At 40.9% G+C, this 18,312-nt stretch overlaps 1 long non-coding RNA gene across 1 annotated transcript in view; it reads left to right on the top strand.

Annotated features, from left to right (window-relative positions):
* Positions 1–7,481: 7,481 nt before the first annotated feature.
* The window catches only part of LOC138738903 (uncharacterized), a 216,517-nt gene continuing 205,686 nt past the window's right edge, over positions 7,482–18,312 (top strand). The window contains exons 1-2 of the long non-coding RNA XR_011341850.1: positions 7,482–7,696; positions 14,369–14,492. This is a non-coding gene — a long non-coding RNA (uncharacterized lncRNA). The remainder of the gene's footprint in view (positions 7,697–14,368; positions 14,493–18,312) is intronic.

Genomic DNA, 18,312 nt, shown 5'->3' on the forward strand with positions numbered 1-18,312 from the left:
AAGCCTTGGCTTGTCAGATTATTGATCAGCTCCACCAGCAGACACATTGGGGAACACAGGCACTTGTTGATGCTTTTGTACGGTCCTTTAATTGCTCGGGAATATACACCATAGTCAAGCAAAGTACTCGGGGGTGCCCAATCTGTCAGTGAGTGAATAAGAAAGTCATGCGCCAGGTAATGCCTGCCGGTCGCGATATAGCCGTATGCCCATTTCAACGAATACAGATTGACTTCATGGAATTACCTAAGACAGGGGCTTATAAATACCTCCTGGTGATGGTGGATCATTTTACTCGATGGGTTGAGGCTTTCCCGACCCCTAATGATCGTGCTAGCACCGTTATCCGGATATTACTAGAGTCTGTTATTCCGCGTTATGGCATAATTCAAACCATTGGCTCAGATCGAGGTACACATTTTACCTCTCAGGTACTCCAAGGTGTGTGCAAAATCCTGGTAATAGATTGGCAGTTACATACCCCATGGCACCCCCAGAGTTCAGGCCGTATTGAACGGATGAATCAGACCCTGAAAAATCAACTCACTCGACTTCGAGGAAACTGGCCTCTCCTGGATTAAATGCTTACCCTTAGCTTTGATTAGGACTCGCACAGCTCCTCGTAAGGACCTTGCTGTCTCACCATATGAAATGATGTTTGGTCTTCCTCACATGGGATTCCACACTGATACCCTTACCCCTGATGCTAATGACCAGTACATATCTAAATATTTACAGGGACTTTTACTTCTCTGTATGACTTAAGACAGAAGGGTTTATTAGCTCAAAACCCACCCCTGGACTATCCTATTCATTCTGTTAAACCTGGTGATTGGGTATATGTAAAAGTGTGGCAAGACCATAAACTAAAACCGATATGGGACGGCCCTTATTGTGTACTTCTGATTACAGACACTGCAGTGCGAACAAAAGAAAAGGGGTGGACTCACATACAACGCATTAAACAAGCTAATCCACAGACTAAAGATGTTGATAATATACCCTCCACCTGGCGTGCAGTCTCGCATCCTTCTGGTCTGAAAGTTACACTACGCCGGGAAAAAGTGCTGTAATGTTATTTTTATTATTTGCTGTATTGTTTTTCTGCTGGTTCCCAATTTTTGGGAAACCACCCAATTGTACACAATGTATTAAGTCCTCCTGGAATAGGGGCAGCAGAGGTGATAATTACTTTGAGGAATGGATAAGTTTACTTTTAGAATGCAGACAGGGCACAGGTATAGAGTGTATTCATAGTGGGGTACCTTATTTAGTATGGTTTAATTTAGGATCCCAACATAGACCAGGGAAACAGAACTGCCCTAGGGGAGTGGATTGGGCTTACGTCCCGGCCTCTACAGATATTAAAGAGATGAGTGCTAAAAATATGGTACAAAGAAGATGGTGGGAAAATGATAGGCAGAACATTAGTCAGGGCTATACCTGGAGTAGGGATAAAGGGGTTATATATGCTAATACTCGCAGACAAGCTGCTACTCACAGGTTAAGTAACAATAAACTCTCCCCCCCAACTTGGCATCCTGTAAATCATCCTTTGGGTCACGAATACATTCGGAAGGCTAAAGGCCATCACTATAAGGGGGATTCCAGTTGTAAATGGCTCAAGCTGCTCCAGAGTACCACAGCTGTTTGGCATTTAAACCATTTAATCAGACTCCAGGCAGTTTTGGAGATTATCACCAAACAGACAGCGACGGCCTTGGATTTATTGGCTGAAGAACAATGACAGATACGAGCTACAGCTTATCAAAACCGCCTGGCTCTCGATTACTTTTTGGCTGCCGAGGGCGGCGTTGTGGAAGATCGATTGATGACAACAGCCACAATAGTCAGGCGGTTGAACTTTTTACTGGTGACTTATAGCAGTTGGACTCGTTATTTTAGCCATCATGATACTTCCCTGCCTAATGACTTGTGTGCAGTGTTTAATTCAACGGACCCTTCGTCAGATCACTACAACCTAAAGGATGTATGTTTCCCAAACTCTATCTGCATATGATGCTGAGATGGCAGTTCATTTGCTGACTCGCTGGGAAAAAAAGACCATGCTTCCAGTTGAGAATTTACTAACGTAGCTAAAGAAAAAGTGTGGATTGTGAGAGATAATAGAATATAGGAAGTAAAGCTAGTATGAATGAAATAAGGAATACTAGACTAGATTAGAGGAAGTTAAGTAAATGCTGAGTAGGGATGAATTCAGATAAGAGTGTGAGGAAGGGTTACGCAAATATAATAGAATAAGGGTCTTATAGTGATAGAAAGAATTAGCAAGTTCTGCATATAGTAAGTCCTGGGGGTTGAGATGTGTGAATAAGGACAAAGGCAGATTCATGAATAAGGACAATGACATGATGGGACCCAGACAGGATACCCCATGGTCTTTCAAGTTTACAGAAACTGCATGTAGGTAGACAGAATTACCAAATGCCAAACCAATCCAGGAGGCAGAAGAATTTTAAGGGGGGGGAGGGTACCTCTACACTGAAATGAACTGTATAAAAGTTAGGTGAGCCCCAGTATGTGTGCGTATTCCCAGGGTAAGGGGAAGCACCCAACTTTGCACTGTTGTACAATAAATGTTCTTTGTTCTCAATTTTTGTCTCGAGCGAAATCTGTGAAGGTACTTCTGTTTCTCACATCTGCTGTTCCTTGCTTGGGACTGCTCTGGTCTGATCGCAGGACTTTTCGAGCCTTTCTTTACAAGCACTTCTGTTTCAGTTTCCACAGAATGTCTGCCCATGCTGCGACTTTCCAGGGGTCAGTGATATCTGCATCCACTAGGAGCATTTGGATGTCTTCAGGCATCTGTTTCAGGAACTCCTGCTCGAACATGATGCCGGGCTGCTTATCTCCCAGGAGGACCAGCATCTCGTTGATGAGTGCCGACGGGGATCTGTCTCCAAACCCATCCATGTGGAGCAAAAGTGCTGCTCGCTCTCGCCGTGAGAGTTCAAACATCTCGGTTAATAGCTGTTTGAAGGCAGTGTAAGTGCCTTCCAATGGTGGCCTGTTGATAAAGTTGGCCACTCTGTTTGCAGTCTGTGGATCCAGGGTGCTGACCACATGGTAGTACCGGGTGGTCTCTACTGTGATACCCCGAATCTGGAACTGAGCCTCCGCCTGGTCGAACCACACACTGGGTCAAACTGTCCAGTAGGTCAGGAGCTTCAGGCGGACTGCACTGACTGCTACTTCGCTATCCATCACTGGGTTTAGATGCTGTCTAAACACGTCTGGGTCACCAATTGTACAAAGAAAAACACACACACACACACACACACACACAGTGTGCAGGTGAAGCTCACTCCTTTATTAGGGCTGAAAAGGCAATTTTTGCTGATTGACTGAGTCATTCATTTGAATAACAATAGAGGGTGGGAACGTCCATGCATATGAATGCGCTTCTTCCCCAGCTTGTTTCTGCTGAGTTAGTTGGGCAGCTTGACCAATGCCATTTTAGGGCTGTTGGTCTGATGCTGCCCCAGCTTCTACCCCCGTCGGTTCTTTGACCTGGGAGTCGCTTTAGCGATCTCTGTCCACGTCTGCTGTCGCATGATGTGCCGGCCCGATCTCCGCAATTGCAGGCCGCCACATGCATTTATATTTATTGGTGGAAGAGAGCATCTTAAACAACTTAAACAATCTTTACATTCTTGAAATACATCTGAGACTTTGTCCTATGGAGAGCCGACTGTTAGGTTTCATTCTTCTGTAGCCCTTTTTTCGCTTGTGTCCCAGTTAGGAATGGCATTTCTGCTGTTCACACTTGGCAACTTTTAATCTGGACCCTGAACACTTTCACACTTACAATGAGCCATCCCCAGGGATAGGACAGTTCTACCGCTGATGTCATGATGCTTCAAGTGGATCTGCCATGAATACTGATAAATGTATTATGATTTTATATTTAAACAAAATTAATCATGCCTAATTATAACATAATTAGAACGCTTCCACCAGCGTTGTCTCCGCTCCATCCTCAACATCCATTGGAGCGCTTTCATCCCTAACGTCGAAGTACTTGAGATGGCAGAGGTCGACAGCATCGAGTCCACGCTGCTGAAGATCCAGCTGCGCTGGATGGGTCACGTCTCCAGAATGGAGGACCATCGCCTTCCCAAGATCGTGTTATATGGCGAGCTCTCCACTGGCCACCGTGACAGAGGTGCACCAAAGAAAAGGTACAAGGACTGCCTAAAGAAATCTCTTGGTGCCTGCCACATTGACCACCGCCAGTGGGCTGATATCGCCTCAAACCGTGGATCTTGGCGCCTCACAGTTTGGCGGGCAGCAACCTCCTTTGAAGAAGACCGCAGAGCCCACCTCACTGACAAAAGGCAAAGGAGGAAAAACCCAACACCCAACCCCAACCAACCAATTTTCCCCTGCAGCCGCTGCAACCGTGTCTGCCTGTCCCGCATCGGACTTGTCAGCCACAAACGAGCCTGCAGCTGACGTGGACTTTTACCCCCTCCATAAATCTTCGTCTGCGAAGCCAAGCCAAAGAAGAAGCTTTATGTACAGCACAGTATGACTGTGGGAAAGTGCTGGCAATAAATAGTAATAGCAGACAATTCTTAAACATCATGGGAAAGTTCATAGTGCTATTGTGCACAATTTATAAAGACCATGAGAAAAAGTGATGCCCTCCCAGAATTTTGTATGGCAGAGAAAGGGCTGTATGCACAGCTGCATGCACATAGCACTCATGGAAGGGTTTCTCTGCTGCATGGAATTCTGGGAGGGCAGGTCCACCATCGCTTTTTCCCCATAGCCTTTACAAATTGTGGGCAATAGCACTACCAACTTTCCCATTCTATTTATAAATTTTATTTTCCCACGGCAAAGTTTATACCTTCATTTTAACTTTTCCTCCACATTCTTGCACTCACACAAAAGCTTGCTTCATTTCTATCCTAGAATGCAATTCTCAGTTTCACAACAGCTTTCAGTCTAATTTGGTTTCACACTTGACCCTTATCCTGCCAATTGCCGTTAATTCCTGGGATAAGAAGCAAGTGTGACAGGGGCTTGCGAGTCCCAGAGAGAGAGCAGGGTACCACTAGACATAGATGACCTGGAGGATAAATTTCAACCTAATCATAATTTGGGTGTGCTCAAATTTATTTCTCAATAGAAATGGCCTCTCATGCAGGGAGTGTATAATACTGTATGATGATGTGCTCTTCTTCCAAAATGTAGTTAAATTGAAGTCCATGGAACTGAAATTTATAAATGGAATATAAATGCAGTACAATTAAAATTTTTTAATTTAAATTTAGACATACATCACAGTAATAGACCATTTTGGCCCACAAGCCCGTGCTGCCCAGTTACACCCAATTAATCTACACCCCTGGTAAATTTCAAAAGGTGGGAGGTAACTGGAACCCCTGGGGAAAACCCACACAGACACAAGGAGAACTTACAAACAGTGTGGGATTTGAACCCTACACTACACTAACCATGCTGCCCAGTTAAGTGTTAATAAAAAAAAGTTGTATTTTATAGTGTCCTTTATGTTTCACCAAAGCACTTTACCGCTAATGAAGTCCAGTAAAACCCCTGTTACTGGAATTCAAGCCACTGGCAAAAAGAATCGAGGTAAATAAATAAATGTGTGTATCGCTGCTAGTTCGCCCACCCATGCAACCTGGAGATTCACTTATCCACCATCTACCAATCCTCATAGGTGCCAGATACTAGGGGTTTTACTGTATTTTAGAATTGTAGTTACTGGCTGTAAATTAGGCATGTACCAATTATGTATATCAGACACTTACAAACAGTAAAGTGACAATGGTCAGATAATCGGTTTTTTAAAGTCATAAACATAGACCAGGGATAAAAGCAAAAGACAACAATCATTGGAAATTTCAAATAAATATATTTCCGTTTTAATGAAGGGTCTCTCAATGAACTGAAATGCTGGCCTTTTCCCCCTCTGCTCAGGTGCTCCTTTATCAGCAAATGGATAGCTTTGTTTTCCAGTCTTGTTCATCAACTTACAAATGCACACTCTCTTCAGTTGAGTACAATTCTCCTCAGGTGGCATGTGTGATAGTTATTCATATACAGGAACATATTTGGGGGAGGTGATCATAGTCAGTCAAATTGGCAGATTTTGAGAGCACCTTAAGAGAAGAGAAGCTGGGAAATTTCAGAAATTAGAGCCTTGGTAACTAAAGACATGACTGCCAGTGGAGTAGTTCAATTTGGAATGCAAGAGGTAGAATTTGAATTATGAGAATGCATGGATTGGTGTGAATTCTTGCATTCTCACTTTTACTGTCATAGAACTTTGCAGTTTTGTTTCAGCACCATTTAATTTTGAATGGAACTGACTAATTCGATTACTTCCATGTAACAGAGTATCAGGTTTTGAAGTAGGTTGCACAAAAACACTTATTTACCACCAAACCACCCCCCCCCCCATTAGCATCTCCAAAGCATCAGTATCGAAAGCTGAACGTTTTTCAAAGTCATCTTTCAAGTTTAAGCAGAATGCCCATCTGCAATTTGTGACAAAATGATCTTTAAATTGTCACCTGCATCTCTTGTACAATTGTTCTAAATGGCAGGGATAGGGGACAGGACCTCACTGCACTAATTGTATGCTTTGCACAGAAGGATCATCCCCATCTTGGGCAAAGATGAGACTGGAACATTCAGGCTGAGGATCTTTGTAACCTATATGCCCAAGAAGATGAGTTATGGACATGTTTGCTCCTAGCTTTGCATATTAAATACATATGGATCACCACGTAGATGTTGAAACAGAAATTAGCATGAATAGTCCCTTCAAATCTGCTCTGCCATCCAAGTTCAATATCCTCTCTCTTCATCTTTTTGACGATTAATACCACATATACAGTACCTCCTTGTAAATGCCTTTAATAATTTGATCTCTGTCCTCTGTGGTAGAGGATTCCGTGAATTCACCACTCTTCGAGAAGAAATCTTTCAGTCCTAAGCTGAATAACTCCTTAGATTGTAGCCCTAGGTTTCCTTCATCTGCAATTCCTTTCCAGTCTTTAGTCTGTCTGATTTGTTTCATTAAATTAAAAATATTAAGTATATTTGATGATGTGTTCTGTTATTAAACAGAGCAATATAAAATCCACAACATCTAATCACATGGGACTATGTTTCTGGTGGGTCAAGAGAGAGATCAGCTTTATTTCTAATCTGCTCCTGCAATCACATGAGGTTCTGATAATAAAATTTTGTACTCAAAAATGTCAATATTGGTTGTTTTTCATTTGGATTGGAACATTCTAGTTGTGGATACCACTTAGCTGGTCTTTAAATAACGGCCACTTTGCAGCTGTCGACTTGCTGATAACAGCTGCTTCCAACTAACTTCTAGTCCCTGCCCACTGCAGTAATTTGAACTATCCAATGGTTCAACATCCCTGGTGATGATTGTGCTATTAACCCTTCATTGTGATCACAGTTCTTTGAGCTTCAAGGTAGTTATGAATAAGGATAAGCTTGGACCTTGAGTGAAAATACTAAATTGGGGAATGGCAAATGATGTTATTAGGCAGTAATGAGGGGGAGTTAAATGTGAGCAGCTGTTATTGGGCCAGCCTGCAGCTGCCCTGTGGCAGTTGTTCAAGGATCAGCTAATTAGAGTCCAGGACTGATATGTTTCAGTGTGGAGGAAGGACAGGTAAGATGTTCTTGGTTGTTGATATAAGTGAATTTAATCAAAAAGAAAATGTATATAAAGTTAATGTAGTTAAAATTATACAGGGCCCTTGATGAATCTAAAAATTGCAGGAAGGAGAGATCCAGCAGGGCTTTAGAAAGACAAAAGGGGCCATGATTTAAGGAGAATCCCATTTTATACTCAAGGAACAAGAACATGAAGGAGGAATTGAGGAAGCACTAAATTAATACTTAGTATGCTATTTGTCAAGGAGAATGGTATGGAAAGTGAAAGGAGACATTAGCATTTGCCACACCATGTGGAAGTATTTTGAAATCAATTAATAGATGGTGCTGGGTCTTTTGAAAGCATTAAAGTACATTAACCAATGTTATTCCTTTTGTTCAAGGAGTAGAATGTGATTAATCCAAGAGATTGTAGACTGGTGAGCCTTGCATCAATGCTAGGGAAGCTATGGGAGAGGGTACAGCATTTGGGTGCAGTTGGAAAGTAATGGATTATTTTGGGACTGTTGTCATGACTTTGAGGCCAGGTCAACTCTTACAATATTGACTGAGTTTTTTGAGGAGGAAACAAAAGTGGTTGATGAGGATGAGTTGGTGCATGTTGTCTATATGGACTTCATAAGGTACTTGACATGATCACTCGTGGTGTGCTGATCCAGAAGGTAAAGATGCATGAGTGCCAATGTTTGGGGTTGGAATTGCTTCCCCAAGGATGACTGAGGATAGTGATGGAAGGTGTATTTCAGGCTGAGGTCCATGACCAGTGGTACTATGGTACAGAACGGTACAGCACCGGTCAAGCCCTTTAGCCCCAGCGTTGTGCCAACATATATAAACCTACTTTGTGATCGATCTAGCCCTTCACTCCCTTACAATTTATAACCCTTTTTTTCTTTTATCCATACAGCTATCTTAGTATTTTAAATGTCCCTATTGTATCAGCCTCCACCAAGCAGTACATTCCAGGCACCCACCACTGTGACTCACTTCCTCTGACATCTAAATGTAATTCCACTCACAACAAACACATTACCTTTTCTCTTAAGTGGCAATGGCAATGCTTAACTACTCTATGCCCCTTGTACATCTCTATTAAGTGTCCTCTCATCCTCCATTGCTTCAAAGAGAAAATGCCTAGTTCATTCAACTTCTTCTCATAAGCCATGTTCTCTTATCCAACCAGCTTCTTGGTAAACTCCTTCTGCACTCTTTATAAAGCTTCCACATCTTTGCTATACTGAGGGGACCAGAACTGAACACAATATCAAAGTGCGGTCTAACTAGAGTTATATAGAGCTGAAACATCACCTTGCAGCTCTTGAACACAATTCCTTGACTAATGCAGGCCAACAAACCATCAGCTTAATCACCATATAAAGTTGTACAGAAACTTGAGGGACCCTGGCCTTAAAACCTAAGATCTCCCTGTTCCTCCACACTGCTAAGAAATCTGAAAATTAACCATGTTCTCCACCTTTGAGTTCGATCTTCCAAAGTCCATCACTTCACACTTTTCCGGATTGAACATATGCTACTTCTCTGCCCACCTCACCATCCTGTCGATATTCTGTCATAGTTTGCAACAATGGTTCTCAACTTTTTTTTTAACCACTCGCATATCACCTTAAGAAATCCACTACCACAGAGCACTTATGGTATAAGGAATTCTCAAGGTGGAATGTAAGATTTTTTTTAAAAAAAGTTTCCCAACCTTTTACTTTCCACTCACATACCACCTTAAAAAGGTTGAGAACCTTTCTTTGGCTTGGCACTATAATATCCACAACACCTCCAACCTTTGTTTCATCTGTAGACTTGTGAATCCACCTTTCCATTTCCTTATTCAAGTCATTCTAAAAAAATTCACAAGGAGTAGAAGTCACAGAACTGATTCTTATGGAACTTCTCCAGTCACTGACATAACAGTCAAAATACACTCCATCTACTCCCATCCTATGTCACCTTTTGGCCAACCAATTAAAATTCATCCAGTCAAGTTGATATTGATCTCATGATTTTTCTGGTTGAGCCGACCAGAAAATGAGATACCTTCTTTCCTAATTTTCTGCAATGTCCTTGATATCTCATTTGTGCAGATAGAAGGAAACATGCCATATCTCCTGTCTGCTGCTGATCTGCCCAACTTCTAATTGATTGAAGGCAGAATCTATAAAGGCTACTCTGCTACTGAAATTTCTACACATCACCAGATAGGCTTAGTGTGTTATTCAAGGACGAGGCCCTCTATAAATCAATTTGGCTTTTTTTGGTCTGTTAGGTACAAATTAAACTTGTCACTATGCTCTTGGATCTGCAGTCCATACCACTGCAGAATCCTCATCAGCAAGAGATTCTGTTTACCTTATCTGGAGAGAACACTCTCTCTGAAGGGATAAGGCCAAATTGGCTAATTACAGAGGTCTGATGCAGGTTGCCAGAAACAGTTTTGGCTTATAGAGTTACCTGAAACGGAGTGCAGGAAGTCTTCCATCCACTTCATCACTTCCCCCCCCACCCCCCCACCAACATCCTTCATTTCTCTCTCAAACATTCAATCAATAAGCTAGGATGTCAAGCCATTCATGAGCACCCTGATTCATTGTGGAATCAACTAATGCAAAAACAGGTCTAAAGGACCAATTTGATTCTAATCTTCTGTCACAGCAATTATTGGAATTCACCAAATTCTTTGTATTTCATCAAATGGCCATTCTTTAGATCCCTGAAATGAATCAACCCTGATATTAAGCTATTGTAGAGACCTAAATGAATGTAGCTGATTTAAGAAGACCAGAAAATAGCTATGTAAAATCTACTGTAGATTGAAATTAAATTTGCATTCATTATCATTTATGCATTAGACATAAATATTTGTATTGCTATAGTCAGATTCTAAAATAACAAAGAATTTATGCAACTCAGTGATGCAAAATTGCCACAGTAAAAAAAAAAAACTGACAAGTTTGTCTTTCAAAATATGAGGTGGATTTGGTTCAAAAGCAAGCAATTTATTTAGGTTCAAAAAAGCCTTTGACTCAGTGAATCAGAAGTTATTGTCATGGACAAGTTGTGAAATTTGGTGTTTTGTGGTATCATCATAGCACAAACATTCTTCTAAACTATTTTTACAACAATAAATTTTGAAAAAGTAGTGCACAAGAAGTAAGGCAGTGTCTTAGGTTCATTGATTATTCATGATTCTGATGGCAGTGGGGAAGAAACTGTCCTTGTGCTGCTGAGTGCTTGTCTTCAAGTTCCTGTACCTTTTTCCCCATGGCAGCAGAGTGAAGAGGGTATGACCTGGGAGGTGAGGATTTGTGAGGCTGCTTTATTAAGACACTGCCTCTTGTAGATGTTCTTGATGGAGTGAAGGCTGGTGCCCATGATGTCACAGGCCGAATTAACAACCCTCTGGAGATCTTTCTTGTCCTGACAGTTGGTGCCTCCGTACCAGATAGTGATGCAACCAGCCAGAATGCTCTCCATGGACACCTGTAGAAGTTTTTGAGAGTCTTCGGTGACATACCAAATCTCCTCAAGTACCTCACAAAGCATAGCTGCTGGTGAGCCTCCTTTGTGATTGCATCAACATGGAGGCTTCAGGGCAGATCTTTAGAGATGTTGACACCCAGGAATTTGACATTCTTGACCCTCTCCATGACTGAGCCCTCGATGAGGACTGGGTTTTGTTCCCCTGACTTCCTCTTGAAGTTCACAATCATATCCTTGGTTTTGCTAACATTGAGCGGAAGATTGTTGGCACGGCACCACTCAACAAGCTGATCTATCTCCCTCCATTGTTTCCCCATTGCCATTTGTGATTCTGCCGACAATTGTGGAGTCATCGGCAAATTTGTGGATTGCGTTGGAATTGTGCCTGGCCACAAAGTCATGGGTGTATAATGAGTAGAGCAGTAGGCTAAGTACACATCCTTGAGGTGCACCTGTGTAGATAATCAGTGAGGAGGAGACGTTGCTTCCTATTCGTACTGACTGCGGTCTTCCGACAAGGATCCAGTTTCAGGGCGGGTGGGGGGGGGGGTGGATTAGTGCATGGATTATGAAAGGTATGGTCACTGAGTTGTTATCCATAAATCCGACACTTGAAGTTTGAGGTACTGGTGCTTCTCTGTGACAGGTGCCCACTTAACAAAGTAATGACTCAGAAGTATTATGTGTGCAAGCTGACTCTGTGATGCTGAACCTATGCATGAGTCATGTCCCAGGATAAGTTGCTGTAAACTAATTAGTAGACTGTCCCTTGGTGTGCTTGAAGGACATGAACAGTGTTCAGATACTCCAGAGATATTCCTCTCCTATGTTAGTCTGTTTAACATTAAGTTATCAGCTTATACTGCCACTGTGTTTTGTTACAACCACCTTGAGCATCTTTGCTTGTATTATGAGTAATCTCTTGAGCTGCTTTCAATTATTTAAATCTCATCCTTATTCTAAATCTACACCCTCTCAATCCTTGGTATATTGATCTCTATGCGCTCTATAGGTCGATCAACTTGTATCACGAGTTACTTTAGTGCCCTGGCTTTTGTGCAACATTGATTTGCACCAGCAGTGCTGATCTACAATAGGAGCTTGGTTTGATGCTGGTGGACATGCTGCCAGATGAGTAATGCTGCATCTACCTATCTTCTCCCTTGGGAGGACTTCTCCTGATCAACTTCCCCCATTATTTTTCAGTTTGATGCTGATTGTGCCAGGAATGGTTATTTTAATTAAAAAAAAAACCATTTAGACAAACAGCATGTTCACAGGCACTTTTAGCCCATGAACCTGTTCTGCCCAATTACACCCAATTGACCTACAATCCCAGTATATTTCCAATGGTGGGTGGAAACCAGAGCCCCCGGAGGAAACCCATGCAGACATAAAGAGAATGTACAAATTCCTTACAGGATTTGAACCCTAGTTCTGGGCATCATATCAGCATTGATTAATATGATACAGAGTCTGGAAGTCATCTCTTTGTTTATTGAATGTGGCACTATTAAATCAACGGCATTCTCCTTGTACTAGTGTCTGTGATATAATGTGTATATAGAATAAAACCCCCCTGGTATCTGGCATCTCTGGGGATTGGTAGATGCTGGATAAATGTACTTTCTAGTTGTTTGAGATTTACTCTTACAATGTGTCAGGTCACTCATCTGAGTGTTGCTGGTACCATGTAACCCAGTACTACCTGTCGCATATGTAAACACCCTGCAGGATGGACAAACAAGATTTGTCAAAGGGCAGATGAATCTTTTCAATGAGTCAACAGCCATCTAGCAAACACGTGCTGTAAAGTGCGGAAAGGGCATCGCTTGTATCGAAACTTGGTCTGGCCATTCACTACAACAGAACTTCCCCCAGCTTTTTTGGACCATGCCACTGGATTTGGGAGGGGATGCCGAGAGGGTGGTTCTGGACCTGTGCAACCCCCACTCACCTAAAATCCATTCACGCACATGCTTTTCCTTTCTGAGGAGAAGCTGACTGAAAGGAACCATCATCACCCTATGGGATGGATAGCCAGAAGAAGATTCTTACGATGCCTAATTTATACATCTGCATTAAGTATAAACTGTTCAAAAGACAAAAATACTATACTGTGCTTTCACTGAACCAATTTCACTTGCATGAATATATACACCTTAAAGAACTTTATTTTAAGACACGTTGTTTGAAAACATTTAACCATGGCTGGATCTGCAGGTTCCTCCTCCTCCATGGAGCCACCCAAAAGGCAAACAATAACATTATAGATAATCCCCCCAAGACAATCACCTCAATGGTGGAAGCATCAACCAGCTCTTCATCCTGCGTGATGACATTGCTGTTTCACACAACTTTATTCAAACACCAGCTATGAGCAAAGCACGGCCAAGGCACTCTGCTGGCTGAATATTTGTTCCTATTTTTACCAAAGGTTTGTTACTTCAGCAAGCATTTACTTTTACGATTTTAAATATTTTTTTTACCCTACTATTTTATTCCTATTTATTTTTTTATTTATTTTCCTTGAATGATTTTGGCATTTGTTTGAATTCTGGATGCCAGGGGTTTTACTGTACCTTGTAAAATGACAATGCTGGAGAACTTTAGCAAGTCAAACAGTGTACTTCATATTGCAAAGATAAAGATACTTTTACTTTACCTCCAGGCTGCACTCTTGTATTTATTTTGTTCCACAAACACTAGCTGGCCAAGCATATGTTGCATTATGATCCTTTTAGCATATTCCAAGGCAAGATATAATATAAAATCTGTTTGAAAGTGGCTTTACCTTCTTTCTTTTAATACTGTTTTGCATGTGTTTTTCTCTCTCCAATTGCTGCTGTAATGCTCATTGCTCATCTGAACACTTCTTCCAGTTCCCAATTCCTCATGAATGTGCACTACATTTGTGGCATACAGTCACTTAGCACTTCAATTTGGTCTCCCATCTTCCTTTGAATCTCAAGTGCAATCGATTGATGTATCTTAGTTTCCTTCCTATTTCTTTCATTTAGCAGTGTTACCCTGTGGGCTTATTAAAACAAGTTTCAGTCTAAATGGAAAGCCTCCAGGGAACAGTTTCTGACCAGTACTTTCCAATGTGCAAATTATCAAGTGTTGTGAAAGATTCTTTACCTTCTGATGCAGATCTCTTTTGTTTCACTTGTAGTGAAAGGTACGATGTTTTGTGAGAACTTAGAAACCATTGGAGGAAAACAACTTTAGCACACCAGTCAGGAATTCGATGGACTCCTGTACATTTGGAATAGAAAATTAAATGGACCTGGCCAGAGGTAAGAACTTGATTTTTGTGGATGATTGTCAAGTTTGGTCTTTTGCCCCTGAAACAATAGAAAATAGTCAGTTTGTAGTAAACTACTCCACTGGAGCTTGTGTGAGTGGTGACAAGTGGGGTTAGAAAAAAAAGGCGATGCTGACAATGTGTATGTTATTCTACTGAAGGCAATTTTTGTGCCATTATGGGAGGCATGGTTAGTGTACAGGTTAGCACAACCTTATTACAGCTCCAATGACCTGAGTTTAAATCTGATACCATCTGTGAGGAGTTTGTACATTTTCTTTCAGTCTACATGGGTTTCCTCCAATTCCTTGGTCTTCTCCCACCATCCAGAATGTATGGGGTTGTCAGTTAATATGAATGTAATTAGGCAGTGTGGGTTTAAGTGACCTAAAGTGACTTCAAATGTTGTAAATAAATTTAAATAATTTTAATTCATTTATTTGTTTAATGAGATTGTAATGAAGAGCAGGAGCTCAGTGCAAATTTTGTAGGTGCCAGAGCTCACCAAAAATGGCAACAAGGAGGTCTCGCTTGGCCTTGGTGGCCGCCATGTTGTGTTTTGCATTGTATAATTGACAGCAGTTGTGAAAGAAACAGGTATGTTCAGAATAGAGAATAGCGCTCGGTGAGAGGGGTGGGGGAACTATTATACACTGGGGGCATCTTGCACACCATCGCCCTAAGCGGGCCCGTGAGGTGCTGGAGCGGTGCTCTGATGAGCTCCGGCAGCTCTGCACCTCTGATGAGAGGGCCTATGTGTTTCTGTATGTATGCCGATATATCAGTAGAAAAAATACTGCCATATAGATTTGTTTATAATAGCAATTTGCATCAACATATTTTGCAATATTTGTTTTATAGTGCTTGTGAATTAAAACATTGTTTCTCGAATACGTGTATATATATCTATATATATAGATATATAAATATATAAATATATATATATATAAATATATATATAAAAAATATATATATAAATATGTATGTCTGTCTGTCTGTCTGTCTGTCTGTCTGTCTGTCTGTCTGTCTGTCTGTCTGTCTGTCTGTCTGTCTGTCTGTCTGTCTGTCTGTCTGTCTGTCTGTCTGTCTGTCTGTCTGTCTGTCTGTCTGTCTGTCTGTCTGTCTGTCTGTCTGTCTGTCTGTCTGTCTGTCTGTCTGTCTGTCTGTCTGTCTGTCTGTCTGTCTGTCTGTCTGTCTGTCTGTCTGTCTGTCTGTCTGTCTGTCTGTCTGTCTGTCTGTCTGTCTGTCTGTCTGTCTGTCTGTCTGTCTGTCTGTCTGTCTGTCTGTCTGTCTGTCTGTCTGTCTGTCTGTCTGTCTGTCTGTCTGTCTGTCTGTCTGTCTGTCTGTCTGTCTGTCTGTCTGTCTGTCTGTCTGTCTGTCTGTCTGTCTGTCTGTCTGTCTGTCTGTCTGTCTGTCTGTCTGTCTGTCTGTCTGTCTGTCTGTCTGTCTGTCTGTCTGTCTGTCTGTCTGTCTGTCTGTCTGTCTGTCTGTCTGTCTGTCTGTCTGTCTGTCTGTCTGTCTGTCTGTCTGTCTGTCTGTCTGTCTGTCTGTCTGTCTGTCTGTCTGTCTGTCTGTCTGTCTGTCTGTCTGTCTGTCTGTCTGTCTGTCTGTCTGTCTGTCTGTCTGTCTGTCTGTCTGTCTGTCTGTCTGTCTGTCTGTCTGTCTGTCTGTCTGTCTGTCTGTCTGTCTGTCTGTCTGTCTGTCTGTCTGTCTGTCTGTCTGTCTGTCTGTCTGTCTGTCTGTCTGTCTGTCTGTCTGTCTGTCTGTCTGTCTGTCTGTCTGTCTGTCTGTCTGTCTGTCTGTCTGTCTGTCTGTCTGTCTGTCTGTCTGTCTGTCTGTCTGTCTGTCTGTCTGTCTGTCTGTCTGTCTGTCTGTCTGTCTGTCTGTCTGTCTGTCTGTGTTGAACTAAATGACTTTAAATATTAATGGAATACATAGGCAAATGAAAAGGAAGAAACTGTTAAATTTACTGAAAAAAAAAATTGATATAGCATTCGTACAAGAAACACATCTAACTGAAGTGGAACACAAGAAATTAAAGAGAGATTGGATATGACATGTAACAGCAGCATCATATAATTCAAAAGCCAGAGGAATAGCTATATTAATCAATAAAAAAGTACCAATCAAAATAGAAGAGGAAATAATAGATCCAGCAGGGAGATATGTAATGATAAAATGTCAGATATATTCAGAATTTTGGAATTTACTCAATGTATATTCACCTAACGAAGAAGATCAAAAATTTATGCAAGATATTTTTTTGAAGATAGCAGACACGCAAGGGAACATACTAATAGGAGGGGATTTCAACCTGAATTTGGATTCAAACATGGATAAAACTGGGAAAAAAATTAACAGAAAGAACAAAGTAACCAAATTTATAATTAAATTGACGCAAGAAATACAACTTTTGGATATATGGAGAAAACAACACCCAAAGGAAAAGGAATATTCATATTATTCGGGTAGACATAAAACATACTCAAGGATAGACCTATTCCTGTTATCAGCCCACATTCAAGGGAGAGTTAGGAAAACAGAATATAAAGCTAGACTATTATCGGACCACTCACCCCTGTTATTGGCAATAGAGCTAGAGGACATCCCACCAAGAATGTATAGATGGAGATGAAACTCCATGCTACTTAAGACAGGATTTTAGAGAATTCATTGAGCGACAAATTAAAATGTACTTTGAAATAAATACGGAATCAATGAAAGATAAGTTTATACTAAGGGACGCAATGAAAGCGTTCATCAAAGGGCAAGTAATAAGTTGTGTAACTAAGATGAAGAAGAATTACAATCGGGAAACAGAACAGTTGGAAAGGGAAATAACAAATATAGAAAAAGAATTAGCAATAAAGGAAGATACAACTAAAAGAAGAGAATTGGCAGATAAAAAAATAAAATATGAAACACTACAAACACATAAGGTGGAGAAGAACATAATGAAGACAAAACAGAAATATTATGAACTAGGAGAAAAAATGCACAAAATTCTAGCATGGAAGCTTAAGACAGAACCAACTAAAAGAATGGTATTGGCATTAAGGAAAAAGGACAAACAAATTACATATAATCCAACGGAGATCAATGAAAACTTCAGGGAATTCTACGAGCAACTATATCAAACTGAAAACGAGGGAAAGAAGACAAAATAGATGAATTTCTAACTAAAATTGAACTACTGAAATTACAAACAGAGGAGCAAAATAAATTAATAAAACCATTTGAAATAGAAGAATTACAGGAGATATTAAAAAAAACTACCGAACAATAAAACACCAGGAGTGGATGGATTCCCAATAGAATTCTATAAAACATTTAAAGACTTATTAATTCCTCCCCTCCTGGAAGTAATCAACCAGAATGATAAAACACAAAGCATACCAGATTCATGCAAAACAGCAATAATTACAGTAATACCAAAGACAGGGAAAGATCCACTAGCACCACCATCATATAGACCAATATCTATACGTAACACAGATTATAAGATAATAGCTAAACTATTAGCAAACAGATTGGCCGTCTATGTACCAAAAATAGTAAATCTAGACCAAACTGGATTATTAAAAAAAGACGAACAACAGACGATATCAGTAAATTTATTAACTTAATTCATGCAGTAGAAGGGAGTAAAGCGCCAACAGTACCGGTTGCTTTAGACGCAGAGAAGGCCTTTGACAGAGTAGAATGGAATTATTTATTCAAAGTACTACAAAAATTCAGCCGACCAGAGAAATATATTAATTGGATTAAAGCATTATATAAGGGGCCATTGGCGAAAGTGACAGTCAATGGAT

Source organism: Narcine bancroftii, chromosome 7 (assembly GCF_036971445.1).
Source record: "Narcine bancroftii isolate sNarBan1 chromosome 7, sNarBan1.hap1, whole genome shotgun sequence".
Lineage (NCBI taxonomy): Eukaryota > Metazoa > Chordata > Chondrichthyes > Torpediniformes > Narcinidae > Narcine > Narcine bancroftii.